This window comes from Lissotriton helveticus, chromosome 5_1 (genome assembly GCF_964261635.1).
Source record: "Lissotriton helveticus chromosome 5_1, aLisHel1.1, whole genome shotgun sequence".
NCBI classification, from domain to species: Eukaryota; Metazoa; Chordata; class Amphibia; order Caudata; family Salamandridae; genus Lissotriton; species Lissotriton helveticus.
This window is the reverse complement of record NC_136065.1, coordinates 977,886,168-977,910,716: the sequence shown is the minus strand read 5'-3', so window position 1 is coordinate 977,910,716 and position 24,549 is coordinate 977,886,168. Positions and strand designations below refer to the sequence as shown.

General features: G+C 44.0%; 1 protein-coding gene and 1 long non-coding RNA gene across 2 annotated transcripts in view; one reads left to right on the top strand and one right to left on the bottom strand.

Annotated features, from left to right (window-relative positions):
* The window catches only part of LOC144755037 (uncharacterized), a 122,033-nt gene extending 120,998 nt beyond the window's left edge, over positions 1 to 1,035 (top strand). Inside the window, exon 2 of the long non-coding RNA XR_013594826.1 lies at positions 808 to 1,035. This is a non-coding gene — a long non-coding RNA (uncharacterized LOC144755037). The remainder of the gene's footprint in view (positions 1 to 807) is intronic.
* TCERG1L (transcription elongation regulator 1 like) overlaps positions 1 to 24,549 on the bottom strand; it is a 1,322,664-nt gene that overhangs the window by 989,152 nt on the left and 308,963 nt on the right. The window lies entirely within an intron of this gene.

The window sequence follows — 24,549 nt, the reverse complement described above, 5'->3', positions numbered from 1 at the left end:
TTGCCACTCTCTTGTGTTTAGTCTCCTGTAGGAGAGTTTCTGACATCAGAAGCTTAGATATTTCAAATAGATGTTATGATATTTTTGGTGTCAAGTTTGAATTACTAAGAAGAACTAAAACCATGTCAGATTTTATCTTTTATCCTTGTTTTGACAGTTTCCCTAAACTTTGTGTGGTTGCTTGTATGAAAGAGTATGACGCTAGGATGTCTCTCCTACGCCCTAATGATGCAAATCAACTTTTAGTTTCTTTTGTGAAACCTTTTAAACCTGTTTCATCCACCTCCATAGCTAGATGGGTTAAGTCTACCATGAGCCTTGCTGGTATCGACCTCTCTAAGTTTCAAGCACATTCTATCAGAGGATCTATGGCCAGTAAATCCTTCTGGTCAGGTGATATGTTGGATGATATCCTAAAAGCTGCTGACTGGTCAAATGCTAACACTTTTGCTCGTCATTATTGCAAGCCTATCGAGCATATGTCTGATGTTGTCCTTCGGGGCTACGAACATGCATAATGTAGCCTCCGGTCTTGTAATGAAATTGCGATTCTCCTATTAACATCACCAGAGAATCTGGATTTCATTAAAGACACGGAGGCTGACATTATCCCTCCCTCCTCCCTTTTACAACTTTTGATATGTCTTTTATGAACTTATTACATCTTTTGATATGTCTTTTATGAACTTATTGATTGCTTCAATTGTTTTTAATCTATGAATTATGCCTATGCTTCTGTTATCTTCTAATTGTGATGAGATCTTTAGCTCTCTAGGCTCTTGGTTCTTAATCATCTCTTTCTTTCAGGCAATTCCGTTTAACCGACTGGCCTTTGACTTGCTGAAGTTTCTTCCATGATGTTTTTCAAGCTCTACTTGGATCTCTCCGTTTATGAAGCTCTTTCCTGCTGCGATTCTTTTAAAAGAGGCAGATCATCTCCTGGATACATCCTTTGTTCAGTGTTGTTAACTCTAGAACTTTATCCTTTATGATGTAGTGCGGCTGTGTGAGTTGCTATTAAAGGATAATGCATAATGTCAGCCTCCGTGTCTTTAATGAAATCCAGATTCTCCGGTCATGTTAATAGGAGAATCGCAATTATAATACCCCAGGAGAGTGATATTAGGGGAAGAGCTTGCTAGAGTAGGCAATATTTCAGGTTGAGATTTGAGAAATTATCCGCACCCGTACGGCGATAGATTAGAATCCCTGAGAAAGTCTGGGTGGCGGAGAGTAGAATAGAGAAGAAAATATTTTCACAGCCCGGGACAAGATTAGGCTTGACACAACACTTGAAGGAGTTTTTAAAAATTATGGCAATACCTCCACCTTTCCTAGTTTCATGTATATTATAGGGGGGCAGGTTTCTATTAAAAATAACACATCTGGTTGAACGTCCTCTTAAAATATGTTAAGTGCAGTGGAGTGTTTTGGTAATATTCTACAGTTGGGTAAAAACATGTTATGAGTAAAAGGTGACTCTGGGTTTGGCAGCATCTTCAAAGCAGAATACAACCTGAAAGAGCACTGAGTAAAATGGGAGTCGCCATTGGATCAGCACATGGAGTTTTGACAACTATCTTCGCAGGGGCTCCTTAGCTTCAATAGTTGAGAGGAGGAGTAGGCATAAGAGTACGCAGTATTACATGAGGCACAAGAGGCAGGGGATGGGCGCAGACGGGCGCGCCAGCGGCGCATCAGAGGCACATCTGCACTGCCATGCGGCTTTAATGTAGGCCCCCCGGAAGTTGTGCCACTAAGCTCCGCCACCTCACCGCTGCTCTCTCCACACAGTCGGAATATCTGCGGTGGAGCAGGGTGGGGCAAGCGGCGATGTGTAAATTGTAGGTTAGTCTTGGCACGTTAAAGAGGCAGTTAAAACAATAAAATATAGTAAAATACAGGTCACGCTGCTTACGGGGGAAAATATCCTCCTGTCAGCCGCTGGGCGTCTGCACTGCCATGCAGCTTTAATGGAGGCCCCCAGCAGTTGTGACACCAAGCTTACTAAGGTTTATTAAAGATTTGATGACGTTTTTATGGGACAGAGAGTATGGGTCAGATTGTCTGTGCGAGGTAGTTCTGAGTGTAGGAATATGTTTCAGCGATGTGGTAAAATAGAGCTGAGTTCTGTTGAGTTGTATATTGGTTGATGCGAAGTTTGTTTGATGACTGGTGTCTTTCTACTTTGTTGTTGAAAGTCAAAGGGTTATGAGTAAGGAGTGGTAGGTCAGGAGGTGGTCTAGTTTTAGTGCTCTAAGATCAATGATTATTGAGAGATGTTGAGATGTGCGTAAGGTGCTTGTGGATGAGTTCATTTATGTGGTGTTGAGTAGTGCTGAATAATTATGTTGTTAGATGAAAAGGGAGACTGTGAGGCTCAGGTCTGTGATAGGTGAGGTGGTAAGGCTGTGATCTTTTCTTGCCGTATGTTATGCGGTTAAATGTGGGTTGTTGAGGAAGGAAAATACCATTGAGATTAACATGTTTTCTTCCAAACATTTAGAGCCTATTTATGTTTTTCAAACTGCCTTCTTTCTTTGTAGTTTTGTCGAATACAATTTTGGTTTGTAATAGCGATGTTCTGAGCCTTTGTATTGAAAATGTATACATAAACAAAGAAGACAATAAGTTATGCCTTATATATATATATATTCACTGAAAAAACCATAGGTTATAGACCATATATAGTTAGGAATTAGCATTTACAAAACCTTGAAAATTCACTGAAAAAACCATAGGTTATAGACCATATATCGTTAGGAATTAGCATTTAAAAAACCTTATTTTACCCACACAAAACCATTGAAATTCCATATATAGTTAGTTGCACTAACTATATATCGCGCACCCGCAATCCACTGCTGATGATGTCACATATTACATCATTCATGACATGGTCAGTGACATCACTGATGACATCACTGATGACATCTCAAATGACATCACTGATGACATGACTGATAACAACATCCAGTGATTTTTTGTTTCTGTAAAGTTTAAATATGTCTTACATATTGAAGAATGAGTGGATGTATAAGTGTCTGGACGAAGGATTTAGTAGGTGCATGACTAACTGTATGAGTGAGTGATTAAATGTGTCTCACTGAGTGCATGGGTTAGTGACTAAACTGTCTTAATTTGTGCATCATTATGTCTGTTGTTCTGTAAACTGCTGCATGTGTTGATCAGTAGCTGTATGAGTAACTATATGGGTTATTGATTGATTGCCCAAGTATTTGTATGGGAGACTGAGTGTGTGTGTGGCTGGCTGGGAGGTGTGTGACTCTGTGCAGATCAATGTGTACTTGTATCAATGATTGTATAAGAAGGTAAGTATGTGTTAGTATATGTTTGAAAATGTAAGGTGCTCTATGTTTAACTGTATAGACAAGAAAATGGAAGTGTCATTGATTCTTTACATGACTGACTAGGTGAGTGAGTAACTCCATGGATGAGTGGCAGACTGTGAGTGTCTGTATAGGTGTATGAGTGCATATGATAGTGTTGTAAAGATGAGTGATTGTATGTATGAATGATTGTATGGGTGAATGAGTGAAGGTGTGTGTAGACGTAGGAATCAGTGAGTGCGTATGTAGTAACTAGTATTGGTGTGTCAATGGTTTCAAAAATTATACTCTGTATTTAACACTGGGTGAAACAGAGGTTATAATAAAATGTGAGGAGATGCATTGTATTGTCACATGAATGATATCATCAGTGATGTGGTCATTGATGTCAAATGAGATGTCATCAGTGATGTCATCAGTGATGTCATTTGAGATGTCATCAGTGATGTCATCAGTGATGTCACTGACCATGTCATGAATGATGTAATATGTGACATCATCAGCAGTGGATTGCGGGTGCGCGATATATAGTTAGTGCAACTAACTATATATGGAATTTCAATGGTTTTGTGTGGGTAAAATAAGGTTTTTTAAATGCTAATTCCTAACGATATATGGTCTATAACCTATGGTTTTTTCAGTGAATTTTCAAGGTTTTGTAAATGCTAATTCCTAACTATATATGGTCTATAACCTATGGTTTTTTCAGTGAATTTTCAAGGTTTTGTAAATGCTAATTCCTAACTATATATGGTCTATAACCCAATGTAACCCGGTAGAGAAGAACTAGCCCTCCCCTCTTTGACTGATGGTTCTTGTTGCCTGTCCCTTCTGTTGTCATTTAACAGAACTATTTAGCCTGCTGAAAGGGGTTGTGTTCCGACCGCTGGTTGGTGGAGACCATTTTGACTATATTCTGGACCTGCGTTGTCGCGTAATGCGTCATATGACGTGCCGCGTTAGCGCATCCGGAAGTCATCCGGGGCGCGACGCGCAGCGCGTAACGTAAGCATAACAGGTCATGTGACTTGTTAATAAATCTTTTCATTGGTTCATTTTACTTTTCTTATTCTAATGATGAAAGGCTTGGTCATATGACCTAAAAATTACGCTTTTTATTACTTCCGAACATTATTTTTTCCTAAATATATGTTATAATGTTCCAGGCTAATGTACTTTCCCGGAAAATTTACAACTGTCCTGCAAGTAAAATATATTCTTTTTTCAAGAAAAAGGGCGTTTCTTCGTCCCATGACGGAGCCGTTGAGCAAAAGAGGGTCGACCTGCTGTCTTAGTCGCCGATACGCCTGAATATGAGATTCTTATCGATCACTTTATGTTGCAGGAGTAGAAAACACAACAGCCCTTGACCATTTATCTTTACTGCGTTCCTGCGTATTATACCTTTTACCCTTCATGTGATTGGTCTGCTTTATTTCACTTGCCTTTTAATGATTCTAAAACAGTGACTATTATTAAAAACTTTACCAATGTATATACTACTACCATGTTTTCTTTTAAAAACCTTTATTGTGAAAATTTCATTATACAAATACGAGCCTATAACCACGTGGGCCGGCCACGGAGCAAACTGTAATCGTATATGATGAGTAGACATTTACACTGTAGAGGAACTTAACGGGCGGGCCATTAGGTTGCAAGAACTAAGGTGTCTAACAGTTGCGGAATCGGTGGACGTACATTTTATAATTAAAATACGACAGGGCCAGTTACAATAAAATTATCTAGATATACATTTGCGGGCAAGTACCATGCGTGACGTTAATTCGAACTTTCAATAGTACAGTAATCAATAACACATCAGAACTTAATATCAATAGGGATGTCGAAATACTCAATCAATTCTCGTCCCCGCCCGCCATGTGCTTCAAAATTGCATACGTATCTCGTGATTTCAAGGTTCTGCAACCAGTACACAACAAGGAGTTACGAGTCCCATTTATTCCGGCGCCATTTTGGGCGAGGACGGGCAGGTCCAGGATATAGTCAAAATGTCTCTACCAACCATCGACTATGATGATGTTCATATGCTGTATTTATAGAGTAACACTCATCTGTCCACATGAAATTAATTTGCCACAATCTAAACATGTCATTTTAATCTTTGCAAAGTTCTTCTAAATATTTGGGACCGTTTCCCTTGCCTCTGATGCTGTCAGTGCCACTTCTTTGATGAATGTACTGGCAGGTCGGGGGTTCTCCTCCAAATCTCTCTTTTATGCAGCACTATAATTAATTGGTGCCACCTCTCCATATGACGATGCATGGTATAGTTACCATAACTATATTTTTTTCGGTTCCTCTGGAGAGTACATCGTGGCAGATGAAGCGTATAACGTACCGGGCATTTACCTTTTTTTGCATGTAGAGGAAAGGAAAAAAAAATCGAGCGTCCGAGTTCTAAGGTGTCCCAGGGCCATTTTAGTGGACCAGGCCCAAATCCAAAGAACAGGCCGCCATTTTGAGAGTCCTGTTGCAGCCGCCTGTCGCTGTAGCATCAAGAGCGGCCAAAACTCAGCTGAATGGCAACTGAAACGGTAAAGGGGCGCCCCACTACAGCAGACGAGCCTCCACCTAGGAAGGCCCGTTCACGCCGCCTCCCCCCCCCCCCTTCGGGCACCCCACGCCGTTATTCGGAGCAGTATTGTAGGATGGCCACACCAGTGCAGCAACTTGCTAGACACCACCTCGGTGGTAACCGAATCTCAGCGCCTTGTGGTGTCTTCTATTCAGAAAACATTGTTGTGCTGCCTTCGACCTATTCGCCGCAAGTGCACACGCAACTCAGCTGCATAGCTTGCTAGACGCCACCTCGGTGCTAACCGAATCTCAGCGCCTTCTGGTGTCTTCTATTCCAAAAATATTGTTGCGCTGCCTTTGGCCCCATTCGCACATCGGTCCGCTACTGCCGCCATCTCACAGGCCAACGGGGCGCCCCACGCCGACTTTCAGCATTGTAGGATGGCCACACCAGTGCACCTTACTAGACACCACCTCGGTGCCATCCGGATCTTGGCATCTCAGCGCCTTGTGGTGTCTTCTACTCAGAAAATATTGTTGCGCTGCCTTTGGCCCCATTCGCACATCGGTCCGCTACTGACGCCATCTCACAGGCTAATGGGGCGCCCCACGCCGAGATTCAGCATTGTAGGATGGCCACACCAGTACAGCAACTTGCTAGACATCACCTCGGTGCCATCAGGATCTTGGCATCTCAGCGCCTTGTGGTGTCTTCTAGTCAGAAAATATTGTTGCGCTGCCTTTGGCCCCATTCGCACATCGGTCCGCTACTGACACCATCTCACAGGCCAACAGGGCGCCCCACGCCGACTTTTACCATTGTAGGATGGCCACACCAGTGCCACAACTTGCTAGACACCACCTCGGTGCCATCCGGATGTTGGCATCTCAGCGCCTTGTGGTGTCTTCTATTCCGAAAATATTGTTGCGCTGCCTTTGGCCCCATTCGCACATCGATCCGCTACTGACGCCATCTCACAGGCCAACGGGGCGCCCCACGCCGACTTTCAACATTGTAGGATGGCCACACCAGTGCGGCAACTTACTAGACACCACCTCGGTGCCATCCGGATCTTGGCGCGTTGTGCTGCCTTCGGCCTATTCGCACATCGGTCCGCTACTGACGCGAACTCACAGGCCAACGGGGCGCCCCACGCCGACTTTCAGCATTGTAGGATGGCCACACCAGTGCTGCAACTTGCTGGACACCACCTCGGTGCCATCCGGATCTTGGCGCGTTGTGTTGCCTTCGGCCTATTCGCACATCGGTCCGCTACTGACGCCGCCTCACGTGCCAAAACGGGGCGCCCCACGCCGACTTTCAACATTGTAGGATGGCCACACCAGTGCGGCAACTTACTAGACACCACCTCGGTGCCATCCGGATCTTGGCGCGTTGTGCTGCCTTCGGCCTATTCGCACATCGGTCCGCTACTGACGCGAACTCACAGGCCAACGGGGCGCCCCACGCCGACTTTCAGCATTGTAGGATGGCCACACCAGTGCTGCAACTTGCTGGACACCACCTCGGTGCCATCCGGATCTTGGCGCGTTGTGTTGCCTTCGGCCTATTCGCACATCGGTCCGCTACTGACGCCGCCTCACGTGCCAAAACGGGGCGCCCCACGCCGACTTTCAACATTGTAGGATGGCCACACCAGTGCGGCAACTTACTAGACACCACCTCGGTGCCATCCGGATCTTGGCGCGTTGTGCTGCCTTCGGCCTATTCGCACATCGGTCCGCTACTGACGCGAACTCACAGGCCAACGGGGCGCCCCACGCCGACTTTCAGCATTGTAGGATGGCCACACCAGTGCTGCAACTTGCTGGACACCACCTCGGTGCCATCCGGATCTTGGCGCATTGTGTTGCCTTCGGCCTATTCGCACATCGGTCCGCTACTGACGCCGCCTCACGTGCCAAAACGGGGCGCCCCACGCCGACTTTCAACATTGTAGGATGGCCACACCAGTGCGGCAACTTACTAGACACCACCTCGGTGCCATCCGGATCTTGGCGCGTTGTGCTGCCTTCGGCCTATTCGCACATCGGTCCGCTACTGACGCGAACTCACAGGCCAACGGGGCGCCCCACGCCGACTTTCAGCATTGTAGGATGGCCACACCAGTGCTGCAACTTGCTGGACACCACCTCGGTGCCATCCGGATCTTGGCGCGTTGTGTTGCCTTCGGCCTATTCGCACATCGGTCCGCTACTGACGCCGCCTCACGTGCCAAAACGGGGCACCCCACGCCGACTTTCAACATTGTAGGATGGCCACACCAGTGCGGCAACTTACTAGACACCACCTCGGTGCCATCCGGATCTTGGCGCGTTGTGCTGCCTTCGGCCTATTCGCACATCGGTCCGCTACTGACGCGAACTCACAGGCCAACGGGGCGCCCCACGCCGACTTTCAGCATTGTAGGATGGCCACACCAGTGCTGCAACTTGCTGGACACCACCTCGGTGCCATCCGGATCTTGGCGCATTGTGTTGCCTTCGGCCTATTCGCACATCGGTCCGCTACTGACGCCGCCTCACGTGCCAACGTATTTTCTCCGCATTTTATACCCTATGCCGCATAACAGGTCATGTGACTTGTTTATAAAACTTTTCATTGGTTCATTTTACTTTTGGTTTCCTAATGATGGAAGGCTTGATCATATGACCTAAAAATAACACTTTTCATTGGATGAAAACTTTTTTTTTTCCCAAACGATGAAAGCCCCACCTTGTTTCTGGATGTTTCAGACTGAAGCTGGCGTCAGCATGAAAGCACCACCATCTCGTGGCTCCGTCGTGGTCATTCCGCGAGCAATCATGGCAGCCGCTCCCCACCAGAAGCCTGCAGGAGTCGGGGGCCCCCAAAACTTTTGTTGAATCCTCAAGGCGGAGGGGACGCTTTCGAGAATGGGGTCCAAGACCTAGCAGACAGTCGTCCGATTTCCAAGGTGTCCCAGGGCCATTTCAGTGGACCAGGCCCAAAAAGAAAAGAGCCTGCCGCCATTTTGAGAGTCCTGTGGCAGCCGCCTATCGCTGCACCGCAAGAGTGGGCGCAACTTAGCTGAATTGCGGCTTTTGACACAGTGGACCAAAAGCGGACGGAATGGCAACTGAAACGGTAAAGGGGCGCCCCACTACAACAGACGAGACTCCACCTGGAGAGGCCCGTTCACGCCGCCTCCCCCCCCCCCCCGGGGCGCCCCACGCCGTTATTCGGAGCAGCATTGTAGGATACCAAAACCAGTGCGGCAACTTACTGGACATCACCTTGGTGCCATCGTTCTACTGCCTTGGAACTATTCGCACAACAGTTTGCTACTGATGACCCACCCCCCGCGACGCCCCACGCCGGATGCCGAAATCAGTGCGGCACCCAGGCAACATCACCTGGGTGCCGTCCAGAAATCTGGACGTTGTGCTGCGTTGGGACTATTCGCACAGCCGACCGCTACTTCGTTGTTTTTCCCTAAAAATGTTTATATGTTTTTACTGTATTTGTTTTGTTGTATATATTTATAAGTTATTAAAGTTTTATAATCTTACTACTTTGTTGGAGTGCTATATATTTTTAATGTGACACATAATTGTAAAAACTTTGATGTACAAAGAGTCATCCCTGGAATCTTCCGCTTCAGGCTCGGTCCCCTCCCCAATCACAATACAGGATGGTTTTCAGATAGTAGGAACGCGTGTGCTGTGACGGATCTCATCGAGTGTGGGCCTTGATCTACTATAACTCCTTTGAAGAGGGGTGATTCTTTACAGCTGGGGCCATAAACTACATCTGCAGGGCTAGCTGATAGCCTAGGACCGGCCTGGACAATCGGACACAGAGGAAAAGGAGTGTCAGAGGGTGCGGTAGTGAATAGGGCGAAAGGGAGGTTTTGGGCGGGCACAGGGTGTGATTCTCAGGGAAGAACAGCGCAGATGGGGGGAGGTTTATTACCCATGCATAAGACAGAGAGCGGGAGTGACCAGTGCCTGGGGGAGATGCTTGCGAGGGTGGGGAGCCATGGTAAGGATCGACAGCGTGCAGAGAGTGGGTCTGGTCAAGTCATCTAAAATGGCTGCCGTGCACGACAAAAGTGTGGCATTTGAAAAAAGGCAAGATGGCGCAGACAATGTTTTTCAACACTTCCTGATTTCCTTCAAATCGAACGTTAACAGACGTTGGGGCATATTACCAAAGTTAAGCGATATTTATCCCTAACGATGCTTAGCAACTAATTTTTTACCGCTAAGCATCGTCAGAAATTATCGCAGATAAACCTTGCTATTATCAAGGTTTATCGCAAATGCCATAAAAAACGACCGCAATGCATTAATATCACTGAAAACTCAGCGATATTTATGCATTACCGAGCTAATGCTCTTAGCCATGTTATCCACCTCCCATTGGATAACATGGCTAAGAACTGCTCAGGGCAGGTGGTAGCTTTTGGAGATATTTGCGCTTAGCACGAATATCTCCAAAAGTTGGTAATAGGAGATAGCGATGTTAGCGACTGTTTCAAGTCGCTAACATCTTGGCATGCCCACTTTGCATGTCATTAGTGATAAATATCACTGACATGCAAAGTGGGGCCCAAGATGGTCGCTATCTCCTACTAGCGGTCGCTAACTGGTGTTAGCAACAGCTAGGTAATACAGAGATAATTTTATCTCCGCGAAGCGGAGCGCTGTTACAGATATATATCTTTTTTTGAACGTTAATTTCTCAAAATCCACTGAAGCACATATATTGAGACCTAGCAAAGGCACATCGAGCTACCAGTCCCTACAATTTTGCCAAGTTTCGTGCAAATCCATTCAGCCGTTCGATTATTATTATTATTATTTTTTTTGCCCCGCGGGGCCCTTTTAAAACCTCCACATCAAACCTAGGAGGTCAGGGAGGATCTACTATGCCCCCTTATGGTCATTTGCCCCTTCGCTTTGGCCTCCTCTTGTCTCTCGATCCTACCGAGAGACAAGATGGCGGCCGCTACGGACTGTTTGGAATGTTTACAGACGCCGGAGAACCAATCAGCTTCGCAAAGCTCCGTAACGCGAAAAGTACGCGAAGCGGAGCGCTGTTACAGATATATATCTTTTTTTGAACGTTAATTTCTCAAAATCCACTGGAGCACATATATTGAGACCTAGCAAAGGCACATCGGGCTACCAGTCCCTAATATTTTGCCAAGTTTCGTGCAAATCCATTCAGCCGTTCGATTATTATTATTATTTTTTTTTTTTGCCCCGCGGGGCCCTTTTAAAACCTCCACATCAAACCTAGGGGGTCAGCGAGGATCTACTATGCCCCCTTATGGTCATTTGCCCCTTCGCTTTGGCCTCCTCTTGTCTCTCGATCCTACCGAGAGACAAGATGGCGGCCGCTACGGACTGTTTGGAATGTTCACAGACGCCGGAGAACCAATCAGCTTCGCTTCACAAAGCTCCGTACCGCGAAAAGTCCGCGAACCGGAGCGCTGCCCGGTCCGCTGTTACAGATATATATCTTTTTTTGAACGTTAATTTCTCAAAATCCACTGAAGCACATATATTGAGACCTAGCAAAAGCACATCGGGCTACCAGTCCCTACAATTTTGCCAAGTTTTGTGGAAATCCATTCAGCCGTTCGGGCTAAAAGTGAGGCCAACCGCCCTATGGAAAACTCAATGTTAAAAACACGTTTTGGGACCCCCCTTTTTTCTCGGCCCCCCCTTGACAAACCCCCCCCAAATTTTCAGGGGCTGCTCAGAAACAAAATGTTCCATTTTCCTGAAAATTTCAGCCAATTCCATCCACAAACGCCAAAGTTATTAGACATAGAATTTTCAAAAATCCCATAGAGAAAAAATCCTAACTATATATACCTACTGGCGACCGCCAGTAGGTAATATATATTGGGTGTTTTTCTTGCACAAAAGGCAGCAGAACAAAACCCATATTTCACATACATCCATGAAATATGGAACATATTTCGTGGTACCTTCTGAGATACTGATTTCATCATTTTAATGTCAAGTCCTAACCTACTCTTCTGGGATATACCTTTGACAAGGCTGGTATTATTAGTCAGCATAGAAGACTAAGTTACATGTCAAGGTCATCTAAATCATGTGGCACACCATGCACATATGTAGCACATTCTGTGACAGTAAAATTCTATCCATTGTTGTTCAAAATATTATTAATTCGGCACTAATGTGGCAAACACCTATCTATCTATCTATCTATCTATCTATCTATCTATCTATCTATCTATCTATCTATCTATCTATCTATCTATCTATCTATCTATCTATCTATCTAATCTATCTATCTATCTGCACACTACTCACTTATTTATTTAATAACACACCATTACCACCCCCTTCATGATGGTGACCATAGTGATAAAATTCAGCACATATAGGGTCTTGTTAAAGGAACATTGTGTCACAACTAGAGCCCATCATGACCAATAATAACTTACCAGTACTTTTTTAATCCCTGCTATATAGGAATCGTGTAGAGCTTACCACTGTCCACTTATGTAAGATATAGTCATTCAAGTACCCCATGTGTCGTAAAAATTAAAGTTAAGCATGATGCTATGGTTTGATAACAGAAACATGTGAGGTAAGTATGTGGTTACATTATTTCTTCCTTATTCATAAGCCTACTGAAAGAGTTCAGTATTTTGTAATCATCTCCCAATGAATCATGCATATACATTTACTAATTCAGCACTTTCGACAATGATTTTTAAAATTATCTGCTACTATTTTTTTAGTTTGTGCTGTTTGTTGTTGTGTGGTACAACAGTCTCTTTGCTTTCGCTTTTCCTCCCAATTTCTTTACATAGTACCAATGCTTGCCATGTAATATAAACGTATATGCAGATTTACAACATTAGATGTTAATGCATGAGCCAGTTCCTCACTCATTGATGAATATTAGCCACGCCTACCACAAATGCCCGTTCCGCCAATACAGGATGAATTATTGAAAGTACACTTTGCAGATAAACCTGCTGTTGAAGGAAGATAGAGCAGTGGAATGGGATATCAGCAAGGTATTTTACAGCCGTAGAGTACCTCTATAAAAATACAATTATAGGAGTCTCTGGTATTTTACTTTACGAAATTAGAAGTTGGCTGTACATCTATTATGGTTTTCCAATTAAGTTAATGTGTGCATGCCTTCAGAGCTGATTTGCTTTTAACATAAAATGTTTTGGTTTTGAGTTAAATGTTTCCAGAAACCACTACTCATGTAGATTTAAACTCTATGCTGAGCTCCATCTGCTCATGGACCATCTGGGGAAAGTAACCACTTTTCATCCAGAAAGTGTGTATTTTAGAGCAGCGTAGCAAATGTTCAGCAGCAATGTGCGATGCTTGTGAGATTTGGGACCGTAGGTCACATTTCACCACACTGCTTCTGTGCAGTTCTGCCAACACACTCTCACCCCGTAAGACTCCTCACTACATTTCTCTTACTATGGCTGGTACATGAGGGGGTGTCTCTAGGACAAGATTGAAGTTTAATGTTAAATGCAGGGCTCGAGTCGGGGTACCAAGCGGGTGGACGGAATCCCCCACTTATTTTACCAGGAGCTCGATTACTGGAGCAAATGGAGTGACACATTCACTCTTTGGCCTTTCTGGGGCGAGATCGGAGCTCATTCAGAACGCTGCCCACGCAATGCATCCCGTTTTTCTTTGAGGAAAACGGCTGCATTAAAAAAAACTGCTTCATTTAAAAGCAGTCCCAGACATGGTGGTCTGCTGAGCCCAGCAGGGCACCATCCCTGGGGGGACCTGTCATTCCCAATGGGCTCGCAAATTGAGAGAGGCTCATTAACATTCATGAGCCTCGCAATTTGCGACCCCATTGGGAACCGCAAACGGTGTTAAACACACTGTTGCACTTGCCAAATAGCGCCTCACAAATTTTGAGTTGCAAATGAGTTGCAATTTGCGAGGCGTTATTTTGCAGGTCGTACATCTGACCCCTAGTGCTAAATGTTACATGATGAAGATTGCATTCCATATATCTTAAAAGTCACGCAGAAAACGTCTATAAATAATTTATAGCACATTGTCACATTTATCAGATTAAGACTGAAAGTGTTTTAATTGTCCATGCCTATTTAAGATCGTGAGGAAGCATCACCTCCTCGGTGCATTCAGTCGCGCAAGGTCTACATACATGTTCCTGCGCTCGATACCAGCCTATGACAACATTAATGACAATGCCTTTCAACAAAATATGCGTATGGCGATTATAGTTACTTATGCTAGAAATATTTGTAAGGGTTTCTAGCTTCCTGACTTTCAAAAGCAATGTGAAAAGCTCTGCATGCTTAAAGTTTTCTTCCCTTTGTACTCTCATTCCAAGGTCCGCACAATGTATAATTCGGCCATGATTCTTTTTTTTACTAATAAATAAAGGTATTGAATTATAGACCATAGCACACCAAATACAGCAAATCAGTCATAAAAGTGCTCACTCCAGGTATAGGAAAAATAGACGGCAACAATATAAAAAAAAATGAGATACCACTCATGAATGTCATATTATAATGGCACAAGCAAAATAAATAAGGATAAATGATTCCATGAGAGATTATATATTTCCAAATTGATAGTATAGGTGGAACCCATCGAGAATTCATGCCACCAATCCCTTATTGTTGATAGATTGATTTAGCCAGTGTTTGGCAATCTGGAGCCCTGCTAATATAATTGTGATTAATATAATCCCTGAGGATGTCATGAGTAAGTCATATTAGGGATAAATACTAGTAACAAGTCATTTAGTTAATTATGCAAAAACTTCTTGCCATTAGATTTTGAATTTGGGCAAATTAAAGAAGATTTGAACAGTATTTGCGTTGGTATGGTCATTCCAGAAGCAATCAGCTTTAGTCCTATAATCCCAGGAATGTGGTCTTTTCGGAGTAAGATATATATTTTACAATAATTTATAATTACGTATTCTTAAGTGAGACAAATTAAACATTTTATGACCTCACCAATATATAATGTGTATTTTGTCAATAGACTTTACCAATTGGAACGTTATGTTTTAGACATGATATACTTTCAATTTATTTGTGTGGTTTTTGGTCAAATTTAGAGGCAGGGAAGATTTCTTTGGGCCCGGTTCACAGAATAAACTTAAGACTAAATCCTAAACTTACTACTATTTGGTATTCACAGAATGCACTTACTACTTTCAGGATTCACAGAATGAACTTACTACTTTCGGTATTCACAGAATAGATTTAATACTACTAACTTTACGTCCGCACTCGGGCCGGAAATTCCGGCCCGGAGGCGGAGCTTCCGGCTTGGGGGCGGAGCTTGCGGCCCGGAGGCGGAGCTTACAACTTGGAGGCGGAGCTTCCGGCTCGGAGGTGGGGATTTAGCCATGGCTGAAATCTCCGCCTCCGGGCCACAAGCTCCGCCCCCAAGCCTGAAGCTCTGCCTCCAGATCGGAATCTCCGCCTCCGGGCCGGAATTTCCGGCCCTGGTGCGGACGTAAAGTTAGTAGTCTTAAATCTATTCTGTGAATACCGAAAGTAGTAAGTTTAGGATTTAGTCTTAAGTTCATTCTGAGAATCAGGCCCCACGTTTAGAAATAGTCTATTTTTTGGAAGTTGAAAATCCCCAGCAGGAAGAAGCTGCAGGCTGTAACAGAGTTCTTCAGGAGGCCAGATATGTTTCCAGAGAGCAGGCCCTGAATAGGATTTCCTACTGCAGACCAGAACATAGCAGGAGCTACCACAAAGTTAGGCCAATTGGTGATGCCTATTGGGTGAATCAGCGAGCAGATAGATCCTGGTCTACTCACGGTTCTCAGGTCACTTATTGGGCAAAAGTTTCTTAAGGCTCAAGTTTTGGATTGGGGCTATCTGGGCATATTTATCACCACTTTCAAGGGTGAGAGACTGAAGGGGCACCACCTGGGAATATATGTTGTTATGACACATGCATTACATCGCATGCCATTACAACGCGGTTGTTACAATGACCGCGTTGTTACATTGCATACAATGACATCGCAAGTTGTTACAACGACTTGCTGTAGGGGAAGCGCTGGACTTAGGAATAGTATACTTTACTATTCCTACTCCAGTTTGTGCAACAGCAGGGAATGGACTGTAAATCCAACACCTTCTGTCCCCTACAGCAAGTCATTGTAACAACTTGCGATGTAATCGTATGCGATGTAACAACGTGGTTGCTGTAACAACTGTGTTGTAATGGCATGCTATGTAACGCATGCAAAGTAAATGATGTCTCCCTCACCGGGAGGGTCAGGACTCACTTAGACTGTGTCAAGTTGCGGGTTCAAGATGGTTGGAGCCATTTCTGTGTCTGATCAGGAGCCCAGCCAACTAGCCCCTGGAGTAAAGTCCACATTTGTAAAGCGCACAATCACCCGTAAGGGTTTCTAGGCGCTGGGGGCCGTCGGGAAGATTAAGCGAGCTATTGCCCAGAGTCACATGGTGCTGGGCTAACCTGCCGCCGGAGCCGGGGATCGAACCGTGGTCCCCAGATTCCAGTGTCAGTCGCCCTGGCCGCGGCGCCACACCTCTTCCAGAGTCACTCTGGAAGTCTTGGGTTCATGCAGAAGTGCTGGTCTCAAGCAGCAGGGAAGTCATCTGAGGGTGCAGGACAGGTCCAGGATGAATAGCAGTCCTCTTGGAGGAGTAAGCTAGTCTTCTGAAGTAAACAGCAGGCCACAGGTACAGACATGAACTGAAGAGTGGATCTGAGAACTGTGGGGCATATTATCAATAACTAGCGATATTTATTGCTAAATGAGCTTAGTGATATTTTTTTTAACGCCGCGCATCGCCGGATTTTTTCGCAGAGATAACGTGCTACTTGCAACGTTTATCTCAAATGCTATAAAATAACTGGCGATAGTGGTTCAATGCGTGAATATCGCTGGAAATCCAGCGATATTCAGGCATTAACGCCAATAGTGCCTGCGTTGATAATAGGGGATAGTGATGTTAGCGTCAGCTTTCAGTCGCTAACAGGTTGGGTACGCCCACTTCGCATGTCATTAGCGATAAATATCGCTGACATGCAAAGAGGGCCCCACACCACTCGCTATTGCCTACAAACTGTCGCTAACTGCTGTTAGCGACAGCTTGCTAATAGGGCGATAAAATTATCGCCGCTTTAGCGGGAAAAATTCCCGCTAAAGCGGCGATAAGGCCCTTGATAATATGCCCCTCTATTTTTATTTTTTATGTCTGGTGCTCACTTTGTAGTGGAAAAATCTTCTGGAGGTTTTCCTCCACAGAGGTGTATGGAATTTCCTTCCTCCCTGTCCTGGTCCTAGCGTGTCTGTAGTCAGAATAGGCGAGTGTGTAGTTCTTTGTGTAAGAGCTGAGGCAGAGTCTTTGAAATACAAGTAGGGCTGTGCAGGGCTCAGCCCCTCCATCCTGCCTTGGATGGCCTATTCTGCCAACACCTAGCCCCTCTGCTGTGTGGCTTTCTGGGATGAATACACAAAGACCAATTGCCAACTACAGTCATATGAATCTGGAAACAGGCTACTGCCACCAAATTGGCTAGGACAAGAAAAATTCCAACATTCTAAAATTGGCCTTTTCAGAATTGTGAACTAAGATCTGACTTTACCATTAAAGAGAATTTTAAATTACTATTCCTTAGATACCAAGCATAATATTTCTACCTGCTCCCGAACAAAAGTTATCACTTATTAAACGTAATAAAGTAACCCAATGTTATCCTATGTGAGAAGTAGGTGTCAGAGTAGTGAACGTTTTTTACTACCAGGACATGTAAACCTAAACGAACATGTCCATCTTTTTAAATACAATGCATCCTGTCCTATGGGTTGTTTAGGGCCTACCTTAAGGGTCACTTATATGTAATAAAGAGTGAGTTTTAAGCTTGGCAAAGAAGTTATTTTGCCAAGCTGAATTGGCAATTAAAAACTGTACACAGTCTGCAATGGTAGGCCTCAAACATGTTTGAAAATGCTGCTCAAGTAGGTGGCACAATAAGAGCTGCAGGCCCAATAGAGACATTTAATTTACAGGCCCTGTGTATAAGTAGTACCAATGTACTCTTGACAAATAAGTAAATTCAGTTTGCACACCCCTCAACCAGCAATCCATTTTCTCACAAGTACCCACTCAGGCGTGAGGCCTGGGGCCCTTTCCTTGCAGCAGTGCTAACTCATAGCCAGCATTTGTAACTGTCTGTTCATATTAGATGCTTTCTTCAAGTCCCTGCCACCATTCCCTTTCACTCCCTTTATCTCCCTCTTCACTTTTCATCTTTTCTCCCTTTAGCCCATTTTTTCCTTTTTTTGGTCTCTTTGTTGTTCAACCCTGTTCTATAACATCCATTATAGTACTTTAAAATTTGAAAGCAACTCAGCGATGTCTATTACAAAAATATGGTTACAGAAAAAAAATTAAAAGAACAAAGGATGCACAGGAAATTATGGTAGATCTTTGGTCCCGTACTCTAATACCATCTTGAACATCTTGAATATATTATTAAAGACAGCAAAGATATTACAATAATATTAAAAAACCATTAAAGATGCCAGTGAATAAGCCTGGTCACTTCTGAACTCAAAACATTTTTCAGAAATAATCATTTAGCCTAGTGCAGAAAAAAAAATATCCCCTTAGACCTCTTGATACCTGTTAGGTTAGTCATTATCATCTATCCCATTTGTTGCTATTTTGGATTGTACATCAAACAGAAGATTGGCATCCTCTTCCGAAGAGCATCAGTGAGTATATGATATATAGAAGATCTGACGGCGAGCAGGTTCACCAAGAATAGCCTGTGCCAGAGAGATTGGCATTACTCAATACATTGTCTTAATTCCCATCATCATGTAACAGGTATTGTGGCAGAGGTCAGAAGGAATGAAAAGGGTATGGAGACCAAAGGTGATTGGAGTATTTGGTTTAGCTGATGGAAACAAAAGTTGTCAAAACATGAAATTCCAAATATGAATGAAGATGGTCCCTGGGATGAGGGCTTCTTTGACTACTTGTAGGTTTTGTAAGAGGAAAGTGATGGGCTTTTTGTAACCAATAATAGATATTGCACTTTTGAAATGCTGGGAAGGCATTCTAAAACAGGTGAAGAGTAAACCAGTGAGGGTCTTCCCTCTCAGCACCCTATACTATATCTAGGACCCAAACATTGTTCACCCTCATCCTATTATCCATATTTTCAAACGTATCCATGACATTCTGACCTTACTTTCGTTGCACTGCCACCTGCTCTTTTTAGTGGGAGTAATTTTCTCTAGCTGCTTTGTACAGGACTCGACTTCAACAATGTGCATGCCAATGATGGAAAACTGTTTTACCATCTTGCAAACTGTAGCTTGTGGTTTTCTTTTTATACTCATTATGATAAGCACAGATTAAGTTCTAGATATATTTTAATGATGGCTCTTCTTTCTCTGTTATTCTGGTAACTAAACTTTGTCCAGAGCTTAGCATAGTTCTTGAGGGTCCGGTGCACGTGCAGGGGGTAAGATGATGAACAGAGTTTTCCATGTCAAAACTTCTCCATCAACATTCTCAGGTGTTACCCTATTCTCACCTCTCTAATCCACCTCATCCACTTCTTAGCCTGATATATTAACAGACAATGTTTTATTGTTCCTGAAGCTTGTCTATTTCGCAGTGTTGATTGCAATGAAAGATGATCCATGAATTTCAGGTATTCACCCCATGAGGTAGTCGGTGTACTAGTGGAGTAGGTTAGTGATGTTCACACACAGCAGCCTCCAGATCAGCGTCAGAAGCTACATCATCATCAGAACCTATGGTTTAAGAACCTGATAATGAAAAAAGCACCTTGAGACTACACATGATGAGCTAACAGACTCAGGGAATTAGAAGCAGGACCATTAAATTCATCTGTATTCAGAATCAGATCAAGTGAGCCATGTAATGTTTCCTTCACTGTTATCCCTTGGCCACGACCTGGTTCAGAATAGTTTTCAATCCCTAGGCTGACTTGGTCAGTACAAGTGAAGGGGTTTTGATTAGAGGTGGCAGAGGAGCTTGTGGAACCTTTGGTTCCCTTTCCTAGTTTCGCTAGCATTGTGATGTTAAGGGAGTCATGCTCTGAGGGCACCCGGCTGACCCCAGGATAGTGACCTTCATCTCTGATTTGCACATTTTGAATATCGGGATACCCATAACAGCAAATTGAGCCTGAACTGGAGTATTGTCTTTAATGATTATCAGCGCACTCTAACTTGCTCCTGGGCCATGGGATGAGGGAGAGAGTAACCCTTAGCTTTGTCCTTATCTCCCTGTGTGGGGGGGGGGGGAGTGACCTGTAATGCTTTGCAGCCATTGCAGAAGATGAGGAAGCTGAGCATTTGATCCATTAATATTGCATGCCCGGGCCTTATTGTGGTAATATTTTTCCTTTATTTGTAACTATAAAAATGTTTGAAAATCTATTTTCCTTGCCCTAGTTAGCAGCGGGCCTATCCAATACTCTTTCAAATAGGGTCTGCTTTTCTACCTCATCTCGTCTGATCATCTTAAGAGCTGGTGTTGTCGCTGACTTCTTTAGCCTGATCGTGTCTTTTCTGTCAGAAGCTGTTCTGAGAATAACTGTGGTTCAAGGTCATTTGAGGTTGTAGAGAGTGAAAGGGACCAGAGGTCTTTTCTTGAATTGAATTGCTCTAGCATTTTCCCTTTCCAAACATCCTAATAGTGCTCTGTGACACTATTAAGGACAGAGTACAACAATATAGAATCTCAACGGTCAGGACAGGGATAAGTTGAAATAAGTGATGATCAAACAAAGAAGATAGACAGTCTCTCCAATATATGCAGACGCCACCTCCATACACGCTGCTGTTGCTGTCAAGAATTAATGGAGAGAGCAGAGAGGGCAGTATCCTAGCCCATAAACATCATAAATCTCATGATAATGGACAGTATACTGTATTGTGCTGTTTAAGTCTGTGTATCTCTTTGCATGTGATGAACGGCCTCTGAATTCTGCTTGCTGACTCAAGAGGGTTGGCAAAGGGATGTTGCTAATGGAAGCTGCTAGTCTTGTTGAGATCAAGTTGTAGGGCATGAGGGAAATAAAGCAGTGAGGGTAAGAAAGGGTATATATAAATGTGATTTTTATTGCTACTTGCTTGCTCATAGTTCCTTTAGCAAAGATTGAGTTGTATGATCTGCCTTCTGGCTTCTCCCAAAACAAGTGTAACAGTGAATGCCTCCTCTGGAGTGTGCTTCCACCTAACGGACAATCGCTAGTCTTCTCAGACGCACCTCAGACAGAAACAAATGAAATGTAAAATAGCCAAATTCTGGAAAAAAAGGAATGCAAAACTATCACAGTCCTGGTAATTGTGCTGTGTTTATGCAACAGCTAAAAGCTGGTAAAATCTCACAGTAGCAAGAGATATAAAAATGGGGAATTTCTGTGGGAATTAGAAATGTATTTTCCAGTTCCTGTGATAATTCCCCATTTCTAAATTGGCATCGATGTTATAACTGACATTCCTGGCATGGTATTCCCACAAACATTTGCTCTCCCCCCCCCTGATTTTTTCAGAACTAGTTTTGTTGGTATTAGGACTTTGTGAACTTTAACTTCTGACCAGTGCTAAAGTGCTTGTGCTCTGTCCTACACATGTTAAAATCGGACTAAACCTAATTGACATATTTATTGTACTTATAAGTCCCTGGTAAATGGTACAACATGTACCCAGGTCTATAGATTAACTACTAACTTGTGGGCATCAACACTCATTGTGCTGCACACTTTTAAAATATGCGGCATTTTACAAATATTTTGCCATGACTAAACCTTCCTTTTTAATACTTATAAGTTAATGATAGCGTTAGCTTAAAGACTCATAGGACTGTGTGCATTGTATTTTTAAAAAGTAGGCCATAAGTCCTTATGTTTTACATGTCATGCCAGTAAACAACTGCTAAATTCATGTTTTACTGTTGTAACACTGAGGTACCTTATTACATTTAATAAGAGATAGCTTCTGAATGGGAGTAGATGGAGATATGCTGTTTACACTCAAATGAATTGTAATTTTAAATCTTTAATGGTAAAGTTAGATTTTCAGATAGAATACTGAAAATGCCACTTTTTTGAAAGTTTATCTTTTTTTCACAACCGACTGCCTTTCTGCCAGTGTCCTGAGTCACATGACAGTGAATGGCTCTGTTTTTGGGGTTTGTGTATTTCTTTCAGACAGTGAGTAAAAGGAGGCTTAGATGTGGACAGGATGGGCCCTTTGACAGGATGGCTTAGACGGGGCTGTATCCAGCTTCACTTACACTTTCAGGAGCTTTGCTACAGCACCGACAAAGGAACATGATACCGGGCCTATCTTGCCTTTTTCCACCCTAGACAGTTTGGAGCCTGGACCAGGGGAAGAGAAAGAACTGACCAGAACTAGTTTTGGAGGTAGGACAGGGAATTCACCCCACACAATGGCTGGCACCAGGTATATAAGAGGACCTTCAGATCTACTCAACAGAACACTCCTGGAACTGGGCAAGATTCGGAAGAAGGCCTGTCCTACTGCCAGAAGGATTGCCCTACTGCTTGAGGGACCTCCTTCCTGTCTGAAGAAGGAAGATTGGGCCGCATACATTGGCTGAAAAAGTGACTCAAAGGGACAGTTGACTGACAGCCTGTGTGAACTACACGGATACATTAAGCTTCCAAATCCCTCCCTCAAATGCCCCCTTGACCAGCTTCAAGTGGACCTACCTGAGACTGCCTGAGTCCTGCTTCTGGCCTCTGCACGAGTGAGTCCTGATCACCAAGAGATATAACCCTTGTTCTGGACCCTTGTCTGGCATCAGTGAGAGCAACTCCTCAAGGAAAAGGTGAAAGTCCTAACATTGAGATCTTCACAGCCTGCAAAGGGGCTTGTTTCCACCTAAACTCTGCTATCCACAATGACCGTCAAATGCAAAGCTCTGATGATACCTGCTCTTCGTGCTGATGGCAACTGTCCACTACAACCAGCAAGGCGAGACCTGCTGTTTGTGATATAGCAATGACAGCCTGCGGTTGCTGCCAAGCTGAAGAAGCACCAGCGATGACCAGTTCTTCACGCTACAGATACGATCATCAGTATTGTTCGACCTGCTCTTCGTGATGAAAGGCTCCTCCTTGCGGCATCCTTAAACGCTAATGCCACTCTTTGCCTCGGACTTGAAAGTATAACTTTTTAGTGGGACTAAACTGGTCCCTGTATCCGGCACATGCTCCATCATTGTTGGCCTGAAATTGTACCTTTCCCCCAGTTTAGAGAGCCCAGATAACCATGATTGGCACTTTCTGCTTCTTTACACCATTTTGCCTAAAAACCTCAAAAAACTAAATTTCAAGTACTGATGATTGAATTTTTGTCATTCTGGTATAATTTTATTTATTGAAATTTACTCTTTTTTTCTAAATTGGTTTGGAATTTTTGTGTTGTGTTTTCAATGTATTTATTATGTGTGCTGCATAAATACTTGACACATTGCCTCTACGTTAAGCCTGACTGCTTTTGTGCCATGCTGCTAGAGGGGTTAGCACAGGCTAATTAGTGACTTTGGTGGTTCACCCTGGCAACTACTTTGGTTGTTCCTTGAGTGGGGCTTCCATCCCTTTCAACCAATAACCCATGTTTTTTGGGTCTCGCCTACACAGCGCGCATGCGCTACATAGGCAAAAAGACCTTTAGTTATCGCTTTGGCTTTTCAGCCAAAAATGTGCATGCGTTCCATTGCCTTCAATGGCAATGCGTGCATGTTTGGCGATTCATTTGCAGGAGCGAGCGGCGCCATATGGCAGCAATTATCGGTCCCTCAAGGGAATCGCGCAGGCCCCCCTCCTCCCCCCTGCTGCGCGCCTCCCCCTGCTGCGGTGCACGGTGCGCGCGCTTGTTTTTATAGCCGTCAATCCCTCAGTTTGGTTCATGCCTTTAAACAGAAATAGGAAGGGGCTTATCACAAGAAACGCTGATGAATTCCTTAAAAGGAATTTGTTTCTTTTTTCGTTCTTCTTGCTCTGGGTGGGCTGACTGCAAACTGGGAATTGTTATCTTATGAGTCATTAGCAGAGTGGAGCTGTAAAACGTTGAGTTCCCTCACATTTACACTAAGGAACGGCGTCCAAGAGATCGTGTAGCGCAGGAACTGAATGTGCGAGCCTCTGGAGGCGCGAGGCACTAGGGTACGCTCAGTGGCTCGTCTGCCAACAACGTCCTGCTCCATGAGTGAGAAAAGAAAAGACAGCTTTGGTTGTTGTTGCAACACAGCCATTTACAATATTCTTTACTGGCCCACTGCAATCTTGTGCATCATTCCCAAGCGAAAGATGTTAAAACTCCCCAGTGATTTTTTTTAGCTGAGCGCTTGCGTTTTCTTTCACCCTGGACGGCCTTCAATTTCTTTTCCCCCCGCGCAAGAGCCCAGCTGCCCCCCCCCACGCGGGAGCCCAGCACTACGGTCTTTTTGCTCCTTTGCTTTGAGGTAATACTACTTTTTCCCCCAATTCTGCCGTCCTCACATTAATTCCTCCTTTATTTCCGTATCCCATTGTCTCCCCTTTGGCTGTTGCTCTCTGTTCTATAGCCCTTACTATTCTCTTT